This window comes from Sus scrofa, chromosome 14 (assembly GCF_054392235.1).
Source record: "Sus scrofa isolate SSC_HxYL_T2T_F1_AM1 chromosome 14, Sscrofa_HxYL_maternal_Yorkshire_Landrace_v2.0, whole genome shotgun sequence".
Classification (NCBI taxonomy): Eukaryota; Metazoa; Chordata; class Mammalia; order Artiodactyla; family Suidae; genus Sus; species Sus scrofa.
This window is the reverse complement of record NC_139396.1, coordinates 157,034,410-157,060,737: the sequence shown is the minus strand read 5'-3', so window position 1 is coordinate 157,060,737 and position 26,328 is coordinate 157,034,410. Positions and strand designations below refer to the sequence as shown.

The window sequence follows — 26,328 nt, the reverse complement described above, 5'->3', positions numbered from 1 at the left end:
CTGGGTTGTGGGCAGGAGGAGCCTGGACTGGGTTGTGGCGGAGGAGCCTGCATCCTCTCGTCTTGTGAAAGGAACAGGGCAGAGCTGGGGCTGGGAGACAAGAAGCATGGTTCTTGTAAGCCTAAGGAATTCTTTTTGTCTTTTTTTGGCCACACCCATGGCCTCTGGCAGTTCCTGGGCCTGGGATCAGCAGCTGTGGCCAAGCCAGGTTTTAACCTCCTGTCTTGGGCTGGGAATCAAACCTGCGCTGCGGAGACAATGGTGGATCCTTATCCTGCTGCACCACAGCGGCAACTCCTAAACCTAAGATGTTATTCAATTAGCACATTGGCCAGCCACCGAGTCGGACCCCTGTGACTTGGGAACTGCCAGCACGCGGGGTCACGCATGTCGAGAGAGTCTGCGTCCAAAAGTTCTCCTAGATTCAAATGCATTGGAAATGTCAGCCCACTGGGATCTTACTTGTCAGTCAAACAAAACTCTAGGGGAAAGTAAATACAGAGTGGGGTGCAAGGTGTGGGGTCAGCAGCATTAGAGCGCTGGGAAGCTGGGGACCCTTAGCTGGCAGGCCTCACCCCAGAGGGGCCGGCAGGCCAGCAATGGCATGAATGGACGGTCCATCCCCAGGGGTTTCTTTCTTTTGACCAGTGTAGGTCAGCCCCACTGACCCTCACAGATGCTTCTGTCCGTAGCAAGAAAGGCCCTTCTTTTCAGGGTTGAGGTTGGGGCTGGCCTGCTCGCTATAGACTCAGGGACACGTCCGTTCAAAAATTGTATGTCAGTTCACACTGTGAAAATTGCACATGCATGTGTGCTCCCACGTGTGCATGTGTGTGCCGGGGCTGGACTAGGCTCTGTGTACTGTGGACAGGCTGTCACTGAGCTTGTTCTAGAGGATGACACACCCTGGTGGCTTGTCTTCCTGTGAGGTGTGTAAGTGTCCAGCTGTCGGTCTGGACAGAGCAGCAGCTTTGGTGTGTGTGTTGAGAGCAGGTCTCGGGGGAGGCAGCTGAGGGTGGGATGGCGGGAGGTGGGACCCCTGTGAAGATGTGGCTCCATGGACCCCAGGGTGACAGCGGGTGTCGCTGCAGCTCGGTGACCATCAGGGCAGGAGCCATGGTTGCAAGAGCAGTGTGATGTGGTCAGACTGAAGTTTTACAAAAAGATACACCCCTCCACCCCCGAGAGAAAGATCCCGAAGTGTCTCTGGAAAGTGGTTTGGAAAGAGCCAAGAAGAGATACAAGGAGACCATTTAAGCGGGTCCATATGGCCATGGGCCCATATATTAAGATGACTCACATTTTAGCCAAGAATGTCCGAGTTAACTCAGAGGTGGCTTGTTTGAAATCAATAGTTGATGGCCTTGAGGCTTCCTGCTGGAGGGTTGTGCGCCCCCAGAATTCCTTTGAGGTTTTTTTTTCTCTGCCCCAATTTCAGTAGTAAAGCTACCAGCTCTGCCTAGAGTCTGAGACGGAATTGTCTCTGCTTAATGGGATCTTTACAGCAGCGCCGTCCCCCCCACTGAACCCTTCTGGTGCACACGGGGCAGCCCCCCTGCCATATGTCCCCGGAGCTTTCTCGCGTTGTCATTAAAGAGCGTCAGACGTGCGGATGCCAGAGAGACGGGCTCCCGCTTGCTGTGATTGACTTTGTCGTCACCATCTTTCCTCAGCTGCTTGAATTGCTGCTGGGGCCTGTAGGAGTCTTAGGCGAGGGAGTTTTCTCTGATATAATTATGCTCTTAGTAAGAATGTTGGCGCCTCTTCTGCACTTTTCCCTCTTAGCCACCAAAATAAAACTTTTATCTGAGAGCAGGGCAGCTGTGTGCGATCTGCCGCATGTTTCCTCCAGACGTACGGGTGCCCCAGCTCCGGCGATGGCTGGGGACGGGGGATGGAAGGGGACTGCCGCCCTGGTCCTGGTGGTCAGGAGCCTCGGGACACTTAGCAGCTCCAGTGTCGCCTCTGGGTTTGGCTGTTGTTCAGGAGAGGGCTCTGTTTGCTCAGCCTGGGGAGTGATCAAGGGCAGGTGCTCTTAGGCAAAGATTTGCTGATGTGGCGAAGGCAGACCTCTGGGATGGTGTGCCAAGCCTGGTGGATCACAGGTGGTGAAGCTGGCACCTCTGGGTTCAGAGCAGGGACATGTCTTGGGGACTCCCCAGGTGGCTTGGTCAGCAAGGCAGGGCTGAAGGAGGGCAGGTCACAGAGGGAGGGAGGTGTGATGGCTTTGCTTCCTGGGTGGGGCCGGGACCTGCCCTGTGGTCCACCCTCTGCCAGGGAACAAAGGGTGGCCAGGAGAGGGGTGTGGGTGCTTCTGAGTGGCCTGGAAAATCCTGCTCAGACCGGTGCCACCATCAAGGGCCTCCAGGTCCCAGATGGTGAGGGCCTGGGGGCTGGGGAAGTGGCTTCAGGGGACCACTCCCAGGAATGCCCTCCCTTCCTGCAGGGGCGAGGCGGGGCTGGGCGTGGGATGGGTGGGTGGCTGCAGGCCTGCAGGAGTGCACCCTGGAGCCAGGCTCTTCCTCTTGCTTAGTCACCTTTCCACGTGGCTGCTGTGGGCTGTGCAGAGTCACAGGGAGGGTGCCCAGAAGCCGCGTGCCGAGGGAACAGGAGCAGCCAATGCGCCCTGGCTCCTCGCTCGACGTGGACCTGGACAGAGGACTCTGCGGGCGCTGTCGTCTCCCCCGGCCACAGCCTTGTTAGCGTGGCCTTGGTCACGGGCGTCTTCTCCATCTCCCACGGATGAGGGGACTGCGGCTCAGAGCATCGGGTCCTCCGGGGCCAGGAGCCTGTGATGGTTTCCCAAGACTCGCTCCCAGCCCAGCCCCCATGTGCCGAGGCTCCTTCGCATCCAGAGTCACATTGAGAACTTTTTCCTAAGTGAGCAGGCTGTGCTCGCTTCCAGTTTGGGAAAGCATGTTGGGATTGTGTGTGGCCCCAGTGGTGCTGTTACCGTGCACTTGGTGTCCGACAGAAACCTTCAGTTGGAAGGTAAAAATCTTAGTGTAACCTCGTTGGCGCTGGCTTTAGCTGACCTTCATCAAAGCATTGGCCCCCGGGTCACCCCACCCTCCTGGGTCACGTCCTCACAGGATGTGGGGATGACCCCCCCCCACCCCCCACGGAGATGGCCTTTGCCCGGGGGTCTGAGGCAGGCACTGCCCTGTGTGGCTCAGAGGAAGGGACAATAAAGTTTTCTGTTTTCTGGAGAAATCACTTCTCAGCTGAATTTTCTAGCAGCAAGGGTGAGGTCGACTGGCCCTTGTCCTTTGAAAACGGCCGTCGCAGGAGGATTATCACGATGCTTTGCTGGGCCCACGGTGATCTCGTTGCAGGGCGGAGGCAAAATTAGCTGAAGATGTTACTTGAGGCAAAAGGTGTACTCATTTTTGTTTTATGTTAGGGCCGCACCCAAGGCATATGGAATTTCCCAGGCTAGGGGTCAAATAGGAGCTACAGCTGCCAGCCTACACCACAGCCACAGCAACAGGGGATCTGAATCGCATCTGCGACCTCCACCTCTTCTCGGGGCAATGCCGGATCCTTAACCCACTGAGCGAGGCCAGGGATCGAACCCGCGTCCTCGTGGATACTCTCTGGGTTTGCTACTGCCGAGCCCTGATGAGAACTCTAAGAAGTGTATTACATTTTTATGAAGATTGGTTGAATAATGAAACGTCAAGGGGAAAGTTTTTTGTAGAGGCTACTGACAGTTTTGTGTCTCCTCCGGAGTAACCATTTGGGCTGCATCGAAATGGGTGGGGGGGTTGTCATTTAGCTGTGAGGATTGCGGGATTTTGAAGAGACAGCACTGCCCAGCGCCTGCGAGCTGCTGCCCGAGGAGGAGGGCAATCAGCCCACCTGTCTGTAGCTGCGCGCCTGGCTGGGCCTTGTCCTTGGGCCCCCAGGGAGGGCTTGTGAAGCCCGGGGACCTTGGCATCTGGCCCCGGGCTCCACCCCTGGGCTAGTTCTCCCTTTCAGTGGTCCTGGAGCTCGGTGGAGTCTGAGCAGAAGGAGGTCCGATGAGTTCATGAGCCCTGGAGCCTCAGCACCCAGGGGCCTCCCCCTCCTCCCTGAGGCTGCCTGACAGTGGTGGGCCTTACAGGCTGATGCCAGACCCTGGGCCAGTGGCTGTGGTTCCAGAGACCACCTGAAGGGGCCATGCTGGCCTGGGCTTAGTTGATGGCCTGTCCCTCAAGGAGGTCCCCCTCAGCCAGAAGCAGGGCAGTGAGGAGACGGTGGCCCTTTCTGCTTGGTCTCTCCAGGCCTTTCTCAGAGCTCGGCTGTTCATGTAAGGTCCTAGAACTCCTGACTGACCTGGCAGAGTGGGGGCCTCTCCTGCTTTTTTGTCTTTGCCCATCACCCCCTGTGGGGCAGGTGGAGAACGGAAGTCTGGTCTTTCCACCTCAAGCCCCTGGCATGCCGTGCATCTTACTTTTGATCGTTTTTTCTTTAAGAGGAATCAAAACGCCTTGGGCCCTGTGGGGAAATATAATCAATCCATCTTGATCCTAAAGTTTAATCACCATCACTGTGGGTAGGGTTTTTTTTCTTTAGTTTTGTATTAGATATACTTTGAGGCTTACGGAAGAGTTGTAGGATTGGGATAAAATGAAGACTGGCTGATTACCCTTCAGCCAGACATTCTGACATGTGCAGGATGCTATTTTGCATTTGCTTTGCATGGACCCACAGGCTCAAAAGCACTGGTTTCCGCCGGAACCCTCCGAGAATTATGTGTAAACAGGTTAACACAGGAGGGTTTACAGGTCAAGAAGTTAGCTGCTCCTCGGTACCAGCAAATTCTCTCACAGCACGCGTTCCAAGCCTGGGACCTTAACCCTGATGAGAGTATTGGCCACTCCCGAGACCTTCTGTGGGTTTTGCGAGCTGTTGCCATTACGTCCTTTTTGGCCAAGAACGTTGAGTTGCCGTGTCTCCTTGTCGTCTTTAGTCTGGAGCATTCCTCACCTGCCTTTGGTCCATAACATTGATGTTTTTCACGAGGACAGACCGGTCGTTTGGAGACGGTCCCTTTCTTTGGGTTTGTCTGGGTTTTCTCCTGATGCAATGAGGTTTTAGCACTTGGGCAGGAAGGCTTGCGAAGTGGTGCCCTCCGAGTCTCGCACTGCTGGTGAGGTTAACGTCACCTGTTTCAGTGGTGTTTCTGGTTTCTCTCCTGTAAACCTCTTTCACTTGGTGACTCGTGACCTTGTTGTGGGGAGATGTTTTAAGGCCATGTCGCTGTGCCGTTGACCTTCACCCTTGCTCACCCACCGGCCCAACATCCATTGGTGATTCTCAGCCAGATCAGTTATCACTATGGCTTTGCCAAATGGTACCTTTCCAACCCCATCACTTCTTCGTTCATTTATTTGTTCATTTCCTGCTTTTCTCAAGACACTTAGCTTCTCTTGTTACATATAATAATAGAAATGACTTCATCTATCCATGTGTATATAAAGACGTGGGATCTTGTTTCATTTAGTGGGTTCCCATCATCATTCATGCTTCAGATTCAGCCAGGGGGTGCCCGGCTGGCCACGTACAGAACAGTACGTAGCATCTTGCGTTTTTGAAGTGCGGCTTTCCTTCTTTGAGTGTTTCCTTACTTTCTGATTCAATCTCTTTCTTTCCCCCAAGCCATCCTACGCATGCTTGTGTGTATCTTCATTGCACGCCATGGTCCTGGGGGGTAGGCACGGTTGGGTAGTTCTGATTTGTGGGTGGGCATGTGTGTGCCTGTGTGCTCAGAACATAGACGTGCTCCTGGGCCTGTGAATCAGAGGCTGCTGCCTCAGGCCTCCTTTAGGCCGGCAGAGCCTCCCGCAGTTGACCTTTGGGGTCTAGCTTGAGACCCACGCCTGGTCCTTCCAGATGGACCATGGCTAGGGTTCCCTTAGTACGGTAAATAATTTATGACTTCAGCTGCTATAGGCATGGGCTTCTTCTTTTTCACTCTCTCTCTTTTTAAAAATGTCTTGTGTGCGCCTGGAGACCTTTCTGGCCCTGGAGTTCATTTGAGCAGAGATCCACAGGAGATCGTGTTTCTGCTGATGACAGTCGAGATGGCACAGATGTCAGCCCCTGTGGTGTAAGGGGAATTCTCAAGTCAACCCTGGTCAATCCCTGTCCTTCCAGAATGGTCGGGGACTGGGACCAGAGGCGGCGGGGGGGGGTACACTCCGACAGGCCAGCCTGTCACCTGCCCACACCTGCCCTGGTCCAGGTGTGCTTCTGGCTGCTTGTCCTTGAAAAGGAAGCAGGTGCCGAGGGGAGATGCATCGCGGAGGGCGTAGGGGTGTGTGTTTACCCCCGCAGCCAAGGAGCCTTGAGGGGTGTATTTCTCTTTAGAAGTTTTGACGGCTGTTCCCTTAAGTCGAGTTATATGGAAGCTTGATTTATCTGCTCCGAAAAATATGGGCCCCTCAGAGAAGTTAAGCAGAGTATAAAATGCCTTCCTGGTAGTTAAATTTATGCCCTGTTAAAAGGATTTGTGCATTTTGCAGTAAGCTGTGATATCACATGCATAAATACACAGCACAGTTAACTCAGACGCACATTTTATTTGACCAGGTCACTCATGCTCAGGTACCCTATCGGCACCTTTTTAGCATAGTTCCTGGGATTTTTCATGTCCGCCTAAGACACTCAAAATCAAAGGCGAAGATGCGAGCACGTCTCCACGGAGCTCTTAATACTGGAAGTGGTTTGTGTCTCTCTAAATCCGTCGTCTGTAATTTCTTCTGAGAAAACGCCTTGTAAATAAACTTGCCATTGAAGTCGTGTCCCCGTCCTTGCTTTGGAGCTGATTCTATTCAAATTGACAACTGTCATAGATATTTTGGTCTTCTTTTTGTAAAGGAGAATGAGTTTCCCTCTGGGTACAGGCCGTTGGTTCACCTTGGGACATGGCAGGAGAATTCATAATTCATGCCAGTGCGTGGCCACCCTCCTCTCTGGAGCCAGGGCTTGATTTAATTTTCTGTGTATAATTAACAGGCGGCTTGAAAACAGCTTTTCCTCATTGTTTCTTCTGTCTTATTGAAACCAGTCCACTATTTGTTGTGGGAGGAGAGCCCGAAGGGTGTGGTGTCCAGGAGACGAGCCGCTGCATCCCCAGAGTGGATCAGCCAAGGCGGCTCTGTGGCACCTGCCTGGCCTCTCAGACTCAGCAGCCACCATAGAAGGTGCTGGTCTTCTGCCCACAAGGGACCAGGTGACTGACTCGGAGCTTTCGAACTCGCTGTGGAGGGTGGAATGGACTCACCAGGTGCCGGAGCTTGGCATGCTTTTCCCCCAGTTTTGATTGGCCTGCAGAAGACACCGTCTGGCTATGACCCCTAGCAGGAAAACAGTGCTCACGAAAGAACCTTGCTGGAGTTCCCGCTGCGGCTCAGTGGGTATAGTATCCGTGGAGATTTGGGTTTGGTCCCCGGCCTCGCTCAGTGGGTTAGGGATCTGATGTTTAGGATCCAGCCTAGGTCGCAGACGCAGCTCGGATCTGCCCTGGCTGTGGCTGTGGCTGTGGCTGTGGCTGTGGTGTAGGTGGGCAGAGCTGCACCTCCAACCTGGCCCCAGCCTGGAACTTCCATATACAGTTCAGCCTGGAAAAGAAAAAGGAGAACCAGATCGAAGTATCTGGCTTCTCCTCTGGGAACTAAGGCTGGCTCTGCCCCCAGAGTTGCCCCAATAAAGATGTGTTACCCCCACCTCCCCCCAGCCCCTGCCCAGGAGGTCACTGCTACAGCCTGGCCTGCCTCTGCCTCCATATCTCCTTCGCACTTTCCCTGTGCACTCAGAGTTGACCTTGCTGGAACTTTCCAGGACCTGGCCAAGCCGCCTTGGGTGAAAACAGCAGTGGAAACAGAAGAATCATGAGTTGGCTAAGAACACCTGGTTCTGAGTGATGGCGTGTCCTTGTGAACACAGCAGGTGCAGCTGCAAATCATTTCTGTATTTGATAATAAGACTTCACTTCCATAGCAGTAACCCAAGTTGCTGCAGTGACAACACCAGGTCTTTAACTGCAGCACCACAAGGGAACTCCTATTCTTTCTTTCTTTCTTTTGGGCTGAGACATTCAGCCGCTTGATGTGGGGTCTCAGTTCCCAGGGCAGGGATTGAACCTGGGCTGCGCAGTGAAAGTGCCAAATCCATACTACTGGACCACCAGGGAACTCCCCTTGGGTTGTTACCTTAATGCCTAAGCTCCTGCCGGGCCTCCCGTGAGAAAGACTCTGCTGTGGTTATTGCGGGCGTTGTGGTGTTGCGGTCAGAGCAGGTGTTCTTCCACGGCCTGGGGGATATACGGCATCGGAGTGGCCACCCCGCCCCCGCAGCGCATCCACCGATATCACCTGTGTCTGGCTCAGATCCGGCCCTTTCAGCAGCAACCCAAAGTAACCATGCATTAAAATCCCAGAGGTCACCAAGACACCCCAGCTGGTGGCCCCGTGTGGACAGTGCTGCGGAGATGACGTGAGGCTGATGGAAGGCACAGGCAGGAAGGAATACCAGCTGTGGGCACAGCTGCTTCACGGGTGATCTTTGCAGCTGACCTGGGTTCCCTTTCTTCCAGGGAGGTTCCCATTTGTCTGCCCCAGGGGGCCCTTTCTGTTGGAAATCCCAAACACAGAACTTTGCACAGCGTGCTGCGGGGCACAGCTGTATTCACAGATCCCTTCAGAAAATTAAAAATACCCTATCCAGTGTTGGCTGCCGGGCCTTGGGAAGGAGTCACTTTGTTCTTGGAGCCAGTGGAGCCAGGAGCCAGCGGCAGGGTGGTCCTTCCCCTCTCATGATGCTGACCAGGGACGTGGGTTCTCTCCCACACGTGTCCCCGTCACCCACAGGCACCTTCATATCCCGCAGATGCCAGAAACGAAAAAACGCCCCCTCTTTCTAGCGCCTCCGCGCTGGAGACCCTGAATGTCTTTTTCCTCTACGTCTCGTTGCGTGTCCTGAAAATGGGGCTTTTCTTTATGTGTATAAACCTACATTCACAGCTTTACACAATCGATGGCTTGTTTCCCCTTACAATAGCTACATTTTGGTGGTAGCAGTGCCTGACACACATTTTATTTTTATTTAACTTTTGGGGCCGGGCGCCTCCGTCGACACACACGCTTTCGTGGAGCGCACGAGCCATGGCTTCGTTCTCTCTAGAATGGAGGCACGACGCAGCTGGCCCTCCAGCTGACCTGTGGGTTCACTCCAGGAAGTAAAAGTTTGGATGACACCCCTGCAGGGTTATTTCTTGTTATGTAATTAATGGAGCTGCAGGAAGTAGCGAGACAGATGATGCTTGGCAGAAGCGACCATGGAAAGGGGGACGGATGAGAAGAGGGTCTGGGAAGGAAGAAACCTCTCTGCACGTTCGAGGTCCCCTGGGAAGACGCCTGCAGATCTGCAGCCAGTCCTGAGAAATGAGCTGCCTCTGGCCAGCAGGGATAGGAAAGTCTTAACCCCTGTAACAGCTCCATTTCTCTGCTCTCTGCCGCCCAGAGCTGGGCTGACCTGGCTGGCATTTGGTTCTGTGAGGTTTGCTGGTGCTGTAAATGCGTCATGTACGTCCAGGTGTGGGCAGGAGGCTGGTGAAAGTGCGCCTGATCTGTGTGTTTGTCTTAGGACTGGATGGAGGGAGCAGGGAGGACGGGCGGGAGGCGAGAAAGAACGGGTAGCAAAAGGTCTGGGAGAGGGGCAGCCTCATGGCCGCGGTCCAGCAGAACAGAGGCTTCTAGACCTGGTAGAGCAGCTGACTCTTCCTCGGGTTGAGACACGCCAGGGGGCCGTGGAGGTGGTGCTGGAACCTGGGAGTCCTGCCTGTATGTACCGCCCCCCAGGACCACCCAGCTTCCTCGTCCCGAGTGGGTGTAGCCCAGCTGCGTCCACAGACACCCTCGCTCAGGGTCATGCCCTGGACTGCCCGCTCGGAAGGGGCCCGAAGTGGGCGCTGCCTCTGCTGTTGGGGATGGCGTCTGCGTGATGGGGGTTTGGAGCTAGGGAAGAGGAGGAGTTCCTGTCGTGGCTCAGCAGGTTAAGAACCCCACTAGGATCCATGATGATCCCTGAGTTCATTCTCTGTCCTCAGCGGGTTAAGGATCTGGCGTTGGCAGGAGCTGTGGTGTAGATCGAAGGCGCAGTTTGGATGCTGCGTTGCTGTGGTGGTGGTGTCGGCCGGCAGCTGTGGCTCTGATGCGACCCCTTGCCTGGGAACTTTTGTATTCCTCAGGTACAGCCCTAAAGAGCAAAAAAGAAAAAAGGGTAGTTCTTAAGGCAGCTGTAAGGAGGAGGGAAGGAGGGTCCAGGATGAGTGGTGAGATGTTTCTATTCATCTTTTAAAGTTGCAGTGACCATAGGATATATAAAAAGAGCAGTGCAGTCACTCTAAGTGTACAGCTCAATGGATCTACACACAAAGTACATTATTTCCCCCATCTAGTTCAAGTTCTAAAAGGTTGCCAACCTCTCAGAAGCCTTCCTTAGAGACCCTCCAGGCACAGTTCCCTCCGCCCAGAGGTACTCTTCCAGTGTGCCTTAGATTAGTTTTGGTTTTTGTTTAAAATAGAATCAGTTTGTACTCCTCATGTCATTGGCATCGTGTCCGTGAATTTCACCTGTGTTTTGTGTGAATGGAAGTTCACTTTTCCCTGCTGTGTAATATTCCCTTGTATGAACACACTCCAGTTTCTGTATCCATCTTACTGCGGGGGTGGGGACATACATTTGGGACTTTATTGCCTGAGGCCTGAGGCCATCCCTGGGGTGAGAGGCCTCTGGTTTGGGCAAGCTCAGCCCGTGCAGTTCTGACATTTCACCTAGTGAGGCCCCTCTGCCTCCGTGAATCTGTAGCCGATATGGTGGAACCTCTCCAGGTGATGGAGATTTGAGCTGGTTCGTATTTTGAAAGGACCAAGGCAGTCGAGGGACAGAAAAACCACTGGAGAATGAGATGAACAGATGGATGTGTGTTTCAAAACGTACCCCAGATCATACTTACCTCATTGTCCAAAGGGCAGTGCCCTGTGGTCTTTATATCATTCCTGGCAAGGGCCCAAGTTATCCCTGTGGCCACTTGTACGTCTCCCTGAGGGTTCTGTTCTGTCTGTTCTGTTCCTTGAGTGATTGCTGTATGATAATGCAGCACTTCTCCCAGCACTGCTGATGTGTGGTTAGTGTGTTTGCTGTCACTTACTTTGGCTCGCGACTATTACAGCCTACCACACACACCCCCTTTATTATTTTTATTTATTTACTGATTTTCCCTGAGACTCTTGACTAGGTAGGGTCTGAATTATATAGAATATTGTCTCGAGAAATTGTCTGGAAAAGAAAAAGAATGGTGCTTTAAGCTTCTTGTTCCAGCTACTCTTTCTGTATTCCTCTCGTTCAGAATTACAAAGTGGGGCATTCCCACCGTGTCGCAGTGGGTTAAGAATCCCACTGGTTGCTGGGAAGTCTCAGGTTTGATCCCAGGCCTGGTGCAGTGGGTTAAAGGATCCAGCGTTGCTGCTGCTGTGGCTGTGATTCAGTCCCCAGCCCGGGAACTTCTATATGCCGTGGGTGCAGCCATAAAATTACAGAGTGGCCTGGAGGCTTTATGAAGCCACAGCCTGCGAGGATTCGGAGGAACCTTCTGAAGGCCATTGCGTCGCCCGCTTTATTTCCAGGGTAGAAAAGCATCTGAACTCTTTGAGTTATGTAGCTTTAAACTGCTTGCATAGATGGCCCTTTACATCAAGATTCTCGGGGAGCTGTTGGGAGGGGAATTTGGGGGAGAACAGTTACCTTACAAGTTCCCTTTTAGGGGGTGTAAGGAGTAGAAAGGGTTGATTTTGGAATAAGCGGTGTGAATTGGAGGCTCAGTCTCCCAAAGGGTAAACCTGTCCCCAAGACCATGGCCGGGACAGCCACCCCAGGCTCCTCCCATCACCATGGTAACAGCTGACACAGGCTGACCCTGCTGATGCTTAGGTGATGTGATGGCTGGGAATCCTCCGAAGACTTTGTTTTCCTCAGCCTGGGTCACGGTGGTGTTTTATAGACGGAACCCTCAGTCCTGTGAACAGTGTTGATGTTGTTTTAAAAGGAAATTCTCTTGGAAAGATCATCAGCTTGCCAAGAAATTCAGAGTGGACCCTTGGCATTAAAAATACATGTGTGTTGTGTTTTTATGTAAAGCTTTTTAAAGGACAAATCATCAAATTGGGCCAAAATTTTCCTTAATCTAAAAACAGTGATAATGAGGAAGTGTCCCCCCCTCCATTTCCAGCAGGGTGCCCCCCTGGCCCAGCACTACCCCCACGCCTGTGCCAAGGGCCTGGTCGGGGTTGGAGCCCTGCAGGGCCATAGTGCCAGAAGGATCTCAGAGTGGGGGGTGGGGAGGGGTTGGACCCGCTTTGTCTTGCAGGGTCCGGGCTGGACTTGCTGGGACACCATCATCCTCCCAGCCCCACAGCGAAGTCACAAGCACGGCGGGTATTGGCTGCCAATTACAGGCACATGTAATTAGCAGCCTGGGCCACAGTGAGAAGGGCTGGTCCCGAGTTCGCCCAGCTTCACCCAGCGGTTCTCAACCTGGCCAGCTTTGCCTGGAGACATTTTTGGTTGTTATATGGGAGTGGGTGGTGCTACTGGCCTCTAGTGGGCGGAGTCAGGAGTGCGGCTAAACATACCATGCTGTCCAGAGCAGCCCCCGCAATAAACAGTTCCCCGGCCAGATGTGGCAGCTGGGAAACCTGAAGATGCTCAGATGACACTCAGCATCCTGTGGTGGTGGACACCTTTGAGGATTAGGGTTCAGGAGATTTGGCTGGAGACTGGCCTGGGGCAAGTCCCTGCAAACTCTCCAGAGCTGGTTCACGTGGGGACTGTGGTGGAGGACAGACCGTCCTGGGCTCTGCCTGAGCGAGAGGGCCTTTCCCAGCCTCTCAGCCCACCACCTGCCCCCGGCTGGGCTGAGTGTTCATTTCGGGTCGCTCAGGTGACACCGACGAGGGTGGACCCACACACCACACCAGGCAAGCCTGTATTCTAAAGGAAATTTAATTTCACCTTTCTTTTGAGAACTAAGTCTGTCGTAGCCATCGTATTGGGTAACCTCCGTATGAATCAAGGCACCTGACTTGCCACGTAAGATTGGTTTGCTGTATCAAAGTTGGTTTCCACTTTCATTCATGTGTTTGCTTTCTACTCAGTGTTCTGTAATAACCTATATGGACAAAGAATCTGAAAAGGAGTGGATATGTGTATAATTGAATCACTTTGCTGTAAACCGGAAACTGACAGAACGTTGTAAATCTGCTATACTCCACTATCAAATAAAAGTCAAATTTAAAAAAAATCACATCCAGGAGTTCCTGCTGGGGGCAGTAGCATCGGTGGGATCTCTGCAGTGCTGGGACGTAGGTTCGATCCCTGGCCCAGCACAGTGGCCTAAAGGATCTGGTGTCGCTGCAGCTACAGCCTAGGTCCCAACTTTGGTTGGATCCCTGACCCGGGAACGCCATATGCGGTGGGGCAGCCGCTTTATGTTCAGGGCCCCTTTGGAAAAGATAGGGAAGCCATTGGGGAAATGCAATGCTTTTGAGCTTCTGAGTGGGCATCACCAGTTTGAAGTTAAAGGGGATAAGACCTCTGTCGAAATGTAAACACAGCGGCCCCTGTGAGTACAGAAAGAGGACAGGATCAGCAGGCCGATTTCTCGGAAACGGGGGTTTGACTGAGGACCACGCAAGCCCTTTTGGGGCCACTGCAGCCGTGGCCTTTTTCTGCCACGCTGTACCCGCGCTCTGGAGGTGCATCTCAGCTGCTTGCCATTCTGGCCTCTCTTTATTGCATCCAGCAGTTTGAAGGGATGGCTTCACTAATGGTTGCCAGAACTGCTGGCAATGTTTCTGTTAGTGAAATGGGGGGCCTGGCTTAGGAAATAATCAACCAAGCACCTACGGAGAAGAATATACCTCGTCTCCGAGGGCAGCTTTTTATTGATTTTGAGCTTTGGGGCCAGGTGGGAGAGACCTGTCACTCTGCATCTGCTCTGTGTGTCCCCCTGGAGGTTTATCAGCCACTTAGGTCATCAGCACCGCCAGGCAGCTGTTGGTGGTGGTGCTGGGGGCCCTGCCATCCACTTCCCACGAGGAGTGGGAGGCTGGTGTGTGTTGGACCCTGGAATCTGCATCTATTGCTTTTCCTCTCGGAGTCTTCTCCTGCCGCCCTTTCTTGCTGGACACAGGGTCTGTCCTGGTGTTGAGCATCTGGCCCTAAAATCCCAGACCCAGGCCCTGAGGCAGTTGTGTGTCACGTGGCCGGCTGGCCCCAGCCACCCTCAGAGCTGTGGGGGGGCGCGCGGCGGGGGAGGGGGGGCAGCTGTCCTGACCTGCAACTTCTCCATCTGGACACAGCCGAGCGGGTTGGCTCATCCTCCCCAGTCAGTGTTGCCAGATTCCGTTTCCTGCCCTCGTTCTGAAGTCGCAGCCTGAGGGGGGACATCTTTGCAAAGGTGTGGTGTCTGGGTCTGGCCGTGTGTGACAGCGTGGTGTGCCCATTTCTGGGTATCGGAGAAGTTGCTTTTTGGCGGATTTAATTGTTGATGGAAACATTAGGGAAAGCTATTGGACTGTTGGCTCTGGCTTCAGAGATTTATGGTCTAATCTGATAAGAATTTTATTTTGCCATTATTTTCCTCCTGGCTGCAGTCAGCCTTGCTTCTCTAAAGGGCTCTTTACAGAACCTGGCCTGACCGGTCCCTTCTCTGGCTCCTTGGCCGGCTGTCATCACCATTGGCTCTGTTTTAATTTGAGTCTTGTACGTTTTTACTGCCATCTTTCTGGTCTTACTTTGCTTTGGGGGTGGGTGGGTCCCCCCTGCCTTGTTCCAAGAATCGGAATGTGAGTCTCTGGCACGTTGGATTAATTTCCTGCTCCACATCGGCTCATGCTCGCTACACAAATGGCCCGTTTGTTAGCGGGCTTTTCCGCTCCCTCCGTCGGTGCCGTTCTGCCTTTATTTGCTAGTTTTCCCATTCATTCCCCCGAATCCCTGGTTGGCCCCTGCAGTCTGGTGCCCGGGGCCGTCTGTCAGCTCTCAGATTGTGGACACCCTTCCCCCATCACCTGGGCTCTGCCAGCCTGTCTGCCGCTGCCCTGTCCCTGCCTTGCTCCCCCTCAACCCGCAGAAGCATCTGGACGCGGATGGAATACTGCTTTAACGCGCTTAGCAGGTGTGCTCAGGAGGGGCTTGGAAAACAGGTAATTGCTGCCATTGTGGGGTTATTCTTTACGGGAATGCATGCAGCGTCAGGGAGGGTTTGTGGGAGCGCGTGTGCATGGCACATGTAAGTTCCAGGACCAGCATCAAACCCATGCCACCGCGTGACCCGAGCCGCAGCCGCGACAATGCCCAATCCTTAACCCAGGGAGCCACCGGAAAGGTCTACAAAGAATAGTTTTTTAAACATTTTTTCCCTTTGATTTACATTTTTTTCAATATATTTTATATTTTTTAAGGTGTGGGATTTACAGAAAAATTAAGAAGATAATTCAAAGATTCCCATATGCCCTGCACCTATCCCTACCTTTAGCATCTGACATTAGCATGATAAGTAAATGAACCAGCATCGATTCTCTTTTTACTCTTTTTTGGGGGGGATGGAGGGGTGTCACACCTGTGGTATGCAGAAGTTCCTGGGCCAGGAATCAAACCCCATGCCATGGCAGTGACCCTGCCAGGTCCTTTAACTGCTAGGCCACCAGGGAACTCCCAGTACATTACTCTTTTAAGTAAAGTCCATAGTTTATTTAGAGAAGGTGATTTTTTATCTTTCTATAGTATTCAATTCTTTAAAAGTTTTTTGGCTTTTGTGCCTCCTTTGGGGGGTCCCCCCCCATATGATGCAGTTTCAACGCAACTTCTGGGGTGTGGGTATCTGGGGAGCAAACAAAATACTCTGTATGAAAACCTCCATTAAAAAGGAGGTTTAGTCAGCAAAAGTCTCCATTTCCTGATTAAAGAACAAAACAAACAGAAGTGCCCGTGTTGTCGCGGAGGAATTTAGCACTGGAAAATAGAATTGCCTGCATGGAAACTTTGAGCCAGTACGTGCCGGGAGAAACGCTTCGCTGTGGATGTTGTGTACGTTAGACTTGTCCTGATTCGGATGTTGGAATTTTAAAACTTCACGACACCGTGTCGCCGTTGCTCTGCAGTACTGGTGGGGCCCGCGGAAGGGCCCCGACTGGTGGGAGCCGGTGGGAGCTGGGGGTGACAAAGTAGGGGGATGGGACAGTTGAGGGCAAGTGACCCTGGCCCTGTGGCTGTTTGCTGGCAGTGTGGGGACACCTGCTCGGCCCAGGCCCTCTGTGAATCTCACTCCATTTGATTCTTGGGGCTTCTCTCGAGGAGCCAGAGGAACAGACCAATGGATGGAGTCGTCCAGGGTGAGGCCGTGGGGTCCCGAGGAGAACCTGAGTCCACTGCAGAAAGAAACAGGCCGAGGCACGACTGGGGCCGCAGAGGAGAGCAGCCCTGGGCCTCCCCTGTGGGCCTCCGCTCTGCAGGGGAGGTGGTGATGCAGTGAGATGCAGCAAGTGCCTCCGAGAAGCCCTGCTCCCCCCGCGCATCCTCCTCTGCGGGCCCGGGGGGGGCTGGCAGAAACCGATACCTCGCTGTCGCCCTTGGTTTGTATTACTCCCTCGGTACATAAGTTCATTTTTTGGTTTGTTTGTTGTTTTTTGTTGTTTTGTTTTATTGGTTGGTTTTAACACACGTAAATTCAGCCTCCAGGGATAGTCATTCTGGGCACTTGCTCTCTGCCCAGCAGTTGGTGGGAGGACCCAGGCGCAGACCCTGGCCCTGCCCCACAGCGGCCGGATCAGCGGGAGTTTGCTCCAAGGGGATGCCTACTGTTATCTTGGTGTTCTAGTGCTTTCCCACCCCCACCCCCCACCAGGTGAGACACACCTGGCACCAGGTTGTTTGAGGCAGCAGGTGTGCCCCAATCCTATCGTGATGGGACCTGAGAGCATGGCCAGGGTGAGAACTGCTGCGGAGTTTGAGGGCCTGACCACTGGCTCCAGGGGGTTGATCCTGTGCCTGGCAGATTCCCAGGTGAGGCAAGCTGGTGCTGAATTTGGGGGGCTAAAATACAGGCCAAGTTAAGACGGTGAAAAATTTTGAGAAATGGCACATATAGGAACTTTTTTTTTTTTTTTTTTTTTTTTAAATCAAGGGCCACATCCAGGACGTAGGGAAGTTCCACAGCCACAGCCACAGCCACACTGGATCTGAGCCGCCTCTGCCACCTCCACCACAGCTTGCAGTAAATTTGGATCTTTAACCAATTGAGTGAGGCCAGGTATTGAACCTGCATCCTTATGGATAATAGTTGGAGTCGTTACCACTGAGGCACAACGGGAACTCCTTTCTTAGCTTTTTTTTTTTTTTTTTTTTTGCTGTTGTTGTTGTTGTTATTGTTGCTATTTCCTGGGCCGCTCCCACGGCATATGGAGGTTCCCAGGCTAGGGGTTGAATCAGAGCTGTAGCCACTGGCCTACGCCAGAGCCACAGCAATGCGGGATCCGAGCCGCGTCTGCAACCTACACCACAGCTCACGGCAACGCCGGATCCTTAACCCACTGAGCAAGGGCAGGGATGGAACCCGCAACCTCATGGTTCCTAGTCGGATTCGTTAACCACTGCGCCACGACGGGAACTCCCTTTCTTAGCTTTTTAAGTGGACTTTTTTTTTCTTTAAGATTTGCAGAAAGATTTGGGAAGGTGGCCTGGCGACCCATTTGCCCCATGCTCAGTGTCCCTCCTCCTAAGATGTCACATTTGTGTGGTACACCTGTTGCAGTTAGTGCTGCGTCAGTCACTTGGGTCCACTGTTCGTCCAGACCATCTGATATCTTTGTCCTGTCGCAGGGGCCCGTCCTGGACACCTGGCGACACTTGGTCCTGCCAGTGTTTCAGCCTTGGCTTATTGTTGAGGACCGAGGCAGTTGTGTGCCCTATGGTCGTGTATTTTGTGGAGTTGACCCTCTCCTGTGGTTTGTCAGATTTTTCTCCTGATTAGACTGGGTTATGGGTTGTGTGGACGCTGTTTCTTTTCCTTTTTTTCTTTCTGGTTTTTTTGTTTTGTTTTGTTTTGTCTTTTTAGGGCCACACCTGCAGCATATGGAGGTTCCCAGACTAGGGGTCTAATCAGAGCTACAGCTGCCAGCCTACACCACAGCCACAGCAATTCCAGATCTGGGCCGCGTCTTCGACCTACACCACAGCTCACGGCAGCACTGGATCCTTAACCCACTGAGCGAGGTCAGGGATTGAACCCGTAACCTCATGGTTCCTAGTTGGATTTGTTTCCGCTGCGCCATGACGGGAACGCTGGAAGCTCTTTCTTTTGTGGTTTGTAAATGAAGAACACTGTCAAGGTAGAACTTGGCCAGGCAGTGACCGGTGTACTTGGGAACAGAGGGCCGTCCCTCAGGCCTCAGTGTGGACTCTGAGCGTGGACCCCTAACCCGGGTCCGAGGACATAGAGACTCTGGTGGCCTTGCTGGTGTTCAGTTAGCCAGATGTTTCCCTGGAGCCAGAAGGACGGTGCAGGAAGTAGAGGCAAGTCATGGTCATCCAGCCCATGGATGGACATCATTCTTTAGAACAGACTGATCTCTTCTGGAAGCTTCTGGAATCCCCGCAGCTTGCTCTAGCTGCCCCATGCAAGCTGCTCCCTTGTTATAGTGTTAAAAGCCCAGAGAGGCGGTTCGTTTTATGGGTCAGGGACCAGGGTGTGGAGGGCTCAGGAGACAGGGCCACACACCTCCCCGGGAAGTGGCCAGAGTCTGCTCCTCCTTCCTGCGTTCAGGTGTCACCCCTCCACCGTGGGACAGAAAGGGCGCCGTCCAGAGGGTGTCCACGCCATCCCTGGGCCGTTCGCACAGCCCCCGTCACCACAGTGCTTTCTGGTGCCCTTTCGTGTGCCTGCCTCCCCTCTGCACTGCTGCCCAAGGGCAGAGAGCCCTGCTTCCTCATCCCGTCTGCCTCCCACCGGGGCCAAGTGCGCCGTGTCTGACTTTGAGGTTTTGTGGACGGACCGCAGTCGCCCTCAGAGCCTCTTGCTGTGCGGGGTTAGGGTCCTGGGCCGTTGCTCGGCAGAGGGGGGCGCCAGGTGTGCCACGTTAATGCAGGCTGTGGCGGAGGCTCCCGGGCCTGACCCTCTGTCCCTCGGCCACCGTCGGCCTGGTGACCCTTCTCTGATAGCCTTACTGGGCAAGCCAGGCAGGACCCAAATACCTGGAGGGAGAAACCACTCCCCTTCTTTGGGCGGCCGTGGAATGAATGTTACCTTGAGCCTTAAGCCTCGTTTTCTTGGGGGGCTGCCATGGAGCCAGCAGGTGCTCCTGTAGCCTCCCCGACTTTACTCCCCTCCTTCTCTGGGCCCCCCTCAATTCATAGCTCAGAGACCCACCGAATCCAAACCCTGGTGCCCAGAGGGGTGGGTGTGGCATCTTACAGCCAGCGCCAAGCCCCTCCCCTCCAGTTCCCAGCCCCCGGGGGCTTCCCAGAGACAGCACAGCCTCCTGGCAGTGGTTCCTTCGATGTATTTTTTTTGCTAAAGTCACTTGACAGCCAGCCAGGTAGGAGTCGGTTTAAAATGTTGGCTCTCTCTTGGATCCTTTTTAACCTAAAACCTTGTGGCTGTGCCCACAGAGAGGTGTGTCAGTCGAATCATGACATCAGCAGGCCCTGTGGAGCTGTGGGCTCCGTGGGGCCCCTAGAGTTGTGGGATTTCCTTCTGGGTTTTGATAAGGGCTTGGCCTTCCTGGAAGGATCAGATGCCAGGGGTCAAAGAACATTCCAGATTGTAGCTCATGGTGGGGAAGGTGGCTTTTCACGTGTGCTTTGTTTGTGGTCACAGGAGACCCGGTCTCTTCCCAGCAGCTGAATCTCTGGGTGTTTCTTTGAAGCTGCTTCCTGATGGAACCACGGCTTCTAGAGCAAGTGGTTCCCATCCGAGACTCAGGGGGCAGCCCAGTTGTTTCTAGTGGCGGACGTTCCACCGCCTCTCCGCTGCCTTCGTGTCCTCAGCGCATTTCGTGTTGCACATGAAACGGTTGTGGTTACCTGCGGGGGCGTTTACGATAATCATTAGTGAATGCTCTGCGTGCTCAGTAGTAAAAACCAGCGAGGTAGGGAAACTTGTGAAACTAAAAACCCTAAATATGCAAAACTTGGCCACGAAAGAAGAAAAGAACAAAACCAGCTTTGAGCCAAGTGACCAAACCAGAAAGTTTTCATTCTTTCCTTCTTCCTGTGACCTTGACCACAAACCCAGGCTGTGACTGCGATTCCTCCCTACCTGGGCAGGGAGGGGCTGAGGGTGACACAGGACCAGCTCCGACGGTCAGCAATGGGGAAGAACAGCAGCCCGATACTGAGAAACGTTTCTGATTTGGGGGGAACCAACCTCTGGGTTTGTGTGTGTGTTTGGGTTTTGGTTTTGCGTGATCTCAAGATTCTAAAATGGGTTCGGAGCCTCCACTCAATATAAACAGAAAACAAAGGACACTTGTACAGTGGATTGTGACGTGTTTTTTTTTTTTTTTTTACTGTAACTGGAGTCTTTTTTTTTTGGTCTTTTTTTTGCCATTTCTTGGGCCGCTCCCTCGGCATATGGAGGTTCCCAGGCTAGGGGTCGAATCGGAGGTGTAGCCGCCGGCCTACGCCAGAGCCACAGCAACTTGGGATCTGAGCCGCGTCTGCAACCTACACCACAGCTCACGGCAACGCCGGATTGTTAACCCACTGAGCAAGGCCAGGGATCGAACCCGCAGCCTCATGGTTCCTAGTGGGATTCGTTTCCACTGCACCATGATAGGAACTCCCGTAACTGGAATCCTTGAGTTGAGGTTTAGCGTAACGGACGTCCTTGAGCTTAGGTTGCATTGGAGCTTTGAAGCTCTACCTTTGAGGAAGGATCCGTGACCTTCCGGGGTTCGCCTTGACAACCTCTCCCCCTAAGCCTGCGCCCCAGTTGTTTTTTCTCCAGAGCCCTGACTTTAGGGGGTTTGGAAGACGTGCGTGCCTGTTCCACCGATGATAGAAACTGGAACGTGGTTTACCTGTTTGTGTCTGGACCGAATTACTTAGGAAAAGACCCACCCTTGCGGTCCTGCAGGCCTGGGCTTCGGGTCCGGAAAACAGGAATAATGGCCCAAGGAGTGGTGGGGATGCCCGGACTCCCGGGAGGTGACTCAAGCTGTAACAAAGTGTCCTGTGCCTCTGAAGAGCCTGGCGCTGCTCCCTATGGTTTCCCCAGAGTTGCTCGCCACCTTATGGTCTGTGGCACCATATAAGCTATTTATAGACGTATTGCCCTGGCTGAAAATAAAAAAGCCATGGGCAATGATTTATTTATTTCCGTGCATTTTAAATACCTGGGTGTCTACAGTTGGGCGGAGTTGGACGATAACGTTACAGTGGGTTCTAAAGGTCAGAGTGCTGAGGTTTCAGGGTGTCCGAGGCCAGTACCCCTGGGAGGGGCTGGTGCAGGTGAAAACCCTGGGTTCTCCACCCCAGGCCTGTGCGAGGAAAGCTGTGTCTTTCCAGCCATCCTCTGGCTTCGAGAAGGGATGTGACCCGGCTGCAGGGGAGTTGTGTCTGCTCTGTGCCTTTGTTGACCTGGGACGTCTCCTCCCTGAATGAATCTGCAAAACTTTCATCCCCAGTAAAGCTGTCACGGATGCAAAACACAGCAATAACTCAGGTGGGGTAGTTAAAGCGCTATTGAGTTTGTGCCGACCGCGAGTTGATAAACCGTAGAGCTTCATTTGGTAGGAATCAGCAATTTTATGTGGCAATTAATTTTTTACTACTGGCGAGGAGCCAGGGGCCTAGATTTTGACTCCTGTTTTGTGTGTACAGAGAAGAACTCAACAGGGTGGCCTCAGGGAGCAAGAGTTCCCCCTGGGACCTGCCCAGAGCTGCCCTCACCGCCTCTTTTCAGTTCCTTGTGCGGCCAATGCCAGGCTGTGAGCAAACATCACCCCTCGTTGGGGTGTGACAGGCCTCGTGACGTGTCTCATGACGCACGTGTGACACACCCGCATGCGGCTTCCTGATTAGCAAATGATGACCTTCTCAGGTGCGGTGTTCCTTCCCGCCGGAGTCTTCGTCCACGCGAGCTCCACATTGCAAAGAAAGATGTGCCAAGAGGAGCAGTGATTGGCCCTCCAGATCTCTTCCCGGGGAGGGGGATGTGACGCCGTGTTCCTTGTTCTGTCTTGGTTCCACCGACGTCAGCTGTTTGGCACAGTTTATGATCGAGTCCTAGTGCAGACTGATGACGCTATGGGGAGGGGGGCTCGGAGATGTGGCAGGAGGGACGTCTGGCCAGGCTGTGGTCCTGCTGAAGCCCGGCCTGCTCTCTGGCACCCGGAACCCTCATCCCAGCGCAGCTGGCTGTCCCCTCCACTGCCCTTAGAGCTACCAGGACAATGCGGGGCGCACAGTCTTCTTGGATGTGGAAGGATGACTGGCGCGGGAGCAGGGGCTGCCTTTGTCGGGCTTTAGAAGTGCACTGGGGGTTCACCTCGGCCGTCCACCACCCTGCAGATACCTGCCCCCCACACCAGCCCCACCAGACCACGTTAAAGCAGACGCTCAGTATTGCTTCAGTAAATGTTTATACTCCTAAACGATAAGGGCTCCTTCAGTTTAAAATACAGCAATAATAGCGTGAGGACACCTAAAGAAATTTGAACAGTTTGTAACCTCGATGAGCCACTCCTGTGGCCGGCACCCCTTTCTTGTTCGTGGCTGCCTTCTAATTATCCGGAGCTGAGGAGTGTAGACCACAGACCTCAGCTGGCCCCAGTCCGCGCTTGGCAATACTAACAGGTGCCTTTGAACTTAGGAGACCAGCTAGTGTGACCAGAGCCCGACTGGGCTCAGGGTCCAGCGCTGGCACCAGCTGTGCTTCTTGAGCAGAGCTGTTTTCTGCCCTGGGCCTCGGCTTTGTCCCTTTAATGCTGAGAACATATTCCCCAAGAATACTGGGGAGAAGGAGGTATCGGGGTTAAGACATGCAAAGCACTGAGAATAGTGCCCAGGATGCCCAGGAGGCTGGTCCTGCATTGCTGCCTCCCCAACCCTCGCCAAGATGCTGCTAAGGGTTTCAGTGGCTCTGCGGGGCCTGGGACCCGCTGTGGTGTGTGCGGAGCCCAGGTGTGCCAACTTCAGCCCCTGGGGTGCCAGCGCACCCCTGCCCTTGCCGGCTCTCTTCTGTCTCTCTCTGGTCCCTGGGCATCTGTGTTCCAGGCCACCCTAGGAGGGACTGGGGTATATCTTCTCCAGCAGAGATAAAGAGAATTGGTGTGTGGTTTCAAAGAGTGCTTGTGCCTTGGAGCTTGGAGCCGGGAGGAGCAGGAACATTCCCCATGCTGCTGGGGTGGCGCCAGAAGCAGAAACCACCCCCGGGAACGGGTGGGTGCCCCACACCTCCACCTCCAGAGATGGAGCGTCTTCCCTGAGCAGAGTGCCTGGTCCGACGGCTCCACCAGAGGGGGCAGTTCCACTGGAAGTCCCCGCAGGAAATATTTTTACCCTGCTTGGCTGTCCTAGCAGACAAAAATAAGATGTTTGCTTTAGCGATTTGCTTAGTCCTGAAAACATTCCTAGACAATGCCAAGGCCTTGGTTGAAAATAGTATGCTCAGCTTGTTGGGATGGGCCCGGGAAGGATGTTTTGAGTGAAAATAAAAAGGTCACATACCAGGGCTGTGTGCCTCCGCAGGGATCCCGTGAGAGTTCCGAGTGACAGGGACCTCCGGGGACCTGGGCCCAGTGGGGGGCCAGCTGTGGGGTGTCCTTGGGCCCATCTCTGGGGCAGCACCAGAGGTTCTAGCATGGGGCACACATCTGCAGGGGTGAGACCGACCGTCACGCCCCTCCACCCCCATCCCTTCACCTCGGCACCCGCACCCCGACCCCCGTTGCTCAGGGCGACTGCTGCCTGCTGTCAGGCCTGGCCCAGCCTCCGTTCCCCGCTCCCCCCATGTTGGGCAGAGGGGGCATCTCTCAGGGAAAGTGTGGTTCGCATCACGGGGTCAGCCTCTCCTTAACTGTGAGAACCTTCTTTGTCTGTCTGAGATCTCTTGGCTCCCTCGCCCTCCACGGTCACGCTTCTGCCCTCACAGGAGACGTGCAGTCCTCTGTCCGCCTGACTGCCCTGCCCGTCATTGCAGGCAGAGGTCACGGCTCCAGAACCTTCCCTTCCGGGGCCTAAGCATGGCCCCTTCTTCCCATAGCAAGTGTCACTTGCTCAGAACCAGTGTGACAGTCGTGGGTTGTGACACGTGCGCGTAAACACACACACACACGTGTGCGCACGCACACACACGACAGGGGTGCAGAATATCACGGCCAGGGGTAGAGGATAAGAAAATTGCATTCCCATTTAAAAGCCCCTTGTGACCTTTTCAGTTTGGGGTGGGGGGAAGAAAAAGATACAAGTACTTGAACTTGAATAATTTGGAATGCCTTCTTTCATGACCTCTGTCTCGGGGGAGGTGCTGGACATGGGTGCTGGTCCCTTGTGTCAAAGCGGGAGCCCGCAGTGGCCCCAGCGAATCTGTTTCCTTTGCGGATCCCCTTGGCGAGGTTTCGGGGGATGTGAAAATAGCACACGAGGCCTTAAAATAAACGTCGGCGTGGCGTGCTTGTGTGCCTCAGCGGCGTGCTGTCACATATGCTCAAGCTTTCCATACTGTTCCCTCTTCAGAAGTGGGACTTCAGTAAGTGGCTTGCTGTGGCCACGGTACAGCAGCTCTTCCGCTTCGGGGAAGGGGCTTCCTGGCCTTTGGCCCCTGGTGAGGGGCACCCAAGGCGGGGGGGGGGGGCGTGCAAGGCAGGGGAGCACGTTCAGAGGGTGACAGCCTTGTGGCTCACTCGTGAGTCCTGGGAGCACCTGTTTAGATCCTGAACCCCACTTCATCCAAAGTGTCTCTCCCAGGAGAGCAGCAAAAGTGAGACCTGACTTGGGCTCCCAGGTGTCCCCTTTCCTGGTTCTGCAGCTCTTGGGCTCCAGAGGAGCAAGCCCAGGGGCTGGCCAATTCTCTGATCCCTGGAAGCTTCTGCCCAGCTGGTGGGGGAGGGCAGGAGATCAGCAAGATGGGCTCCTGGCTGGGTCCACTCCAGCACTGGTGTCCTTGGGGCGGCCCGCTGGCCCTGCACGCCCGCCTCCGGCCACAGCCCTCCCTGAGGTCCAGGACTCTGGGAGTTTGGGTGGGTGGAGGGTGGCAGGTCTTGGGTCCAACCTAAATTTCATCTACATCACCTTGTTTTTTAAAGTCATGTATTGTGCTTCCCCCCACAGTTGTCCACATACCCGAGACTGAGTTTTAAATTCTCATTTCTGACATGAAATTGCATGTTTCTTGCTGGCTGCAGTGGGCAGTCTTGGTGGGGACCTCAGGTCCCAGACCAAGGATGGAGCCCGGGCTGCAGCGGCGAAAGCGAGTCCTCCCCTAGACCCCCAGGGAACGCCCGTGGGTCTTGCTCTTGATGGAGCAGCAGCTGCGTTTCTTCTCCGGAAAGCAGCAAACCCCGCCAGAATCCCGAAACAACTACTAGCATTTTCTCCTTAAGCCTGGGTGTAGAAAAAGTCACTTAGTGCAACACAGCAGGTAGTTTCCAGGTGGCTGTAATGTGCAGAAACTTGTCTACCTTCCCTGGGGGTAACGGGATGCTCTGCAGGTCCTGGAAGAGCAACAGGCCCTGGGAAGCGGAGTTTGGTGGTGGCGGGCGATGCTCGAAGAACCTGGCTGACTTGATTCTGTGATCTTTCTGTGTACACTGTGTGGCTTCACCTTTTAACACGGGTGAAATTAGGATACAGCTCACGCCATGCTGTGTGCGCACCGTCCGTCTGGGGCTTGGTGGTTTGTGGGAAGGGAGTGGCACTGGCTGTAGTTGGCGAAGGCTGGCACATGCACACACAAGGCGCCTCCCAGACACAGACGTGCACGAGGATACCTTTGTCCATTGACGAACTTGTAGTACGTTTTGCAGGTTTTCTCTTGCCTGTGATCTTTAAAGTGGGCGTCTTTGGGAAGCGTGGAAGCTGTGAATTCTGGCTTCTCTCCTGCCTGGTCTGGAAGGAAAGAGGCTCCATCTTTCAGACGTGGATGAAGCCGGACGCCCTCTGCCTGCTGTGCAGGGATTCAGGTCAGGTCCTAGCCGGGGAGTTTTTGTCCCACTGTAAAGCTTCTATGTAACCCAGCTCTGTCATTGTAACCGACAAACAGAACTCTGCTCCCGGAAGGCG

The 26,328-nt window shown here is 54.0% G+C and overlaps 1 protein-coding gene across 5 annotated transcripts in view; it reads left to right on the top strand.

The window, feature by feature from the left end:
- The window catches only part of CTBP2 (C-terminal binding protein 2), a 159,264-nt gene that overhangs the window by 71,709 nt on the left and 61,227 nt on the right, over window positions 1-26,328 (top strand). The gene's annotated exons all lie outside the window — the stretch shown is intronic.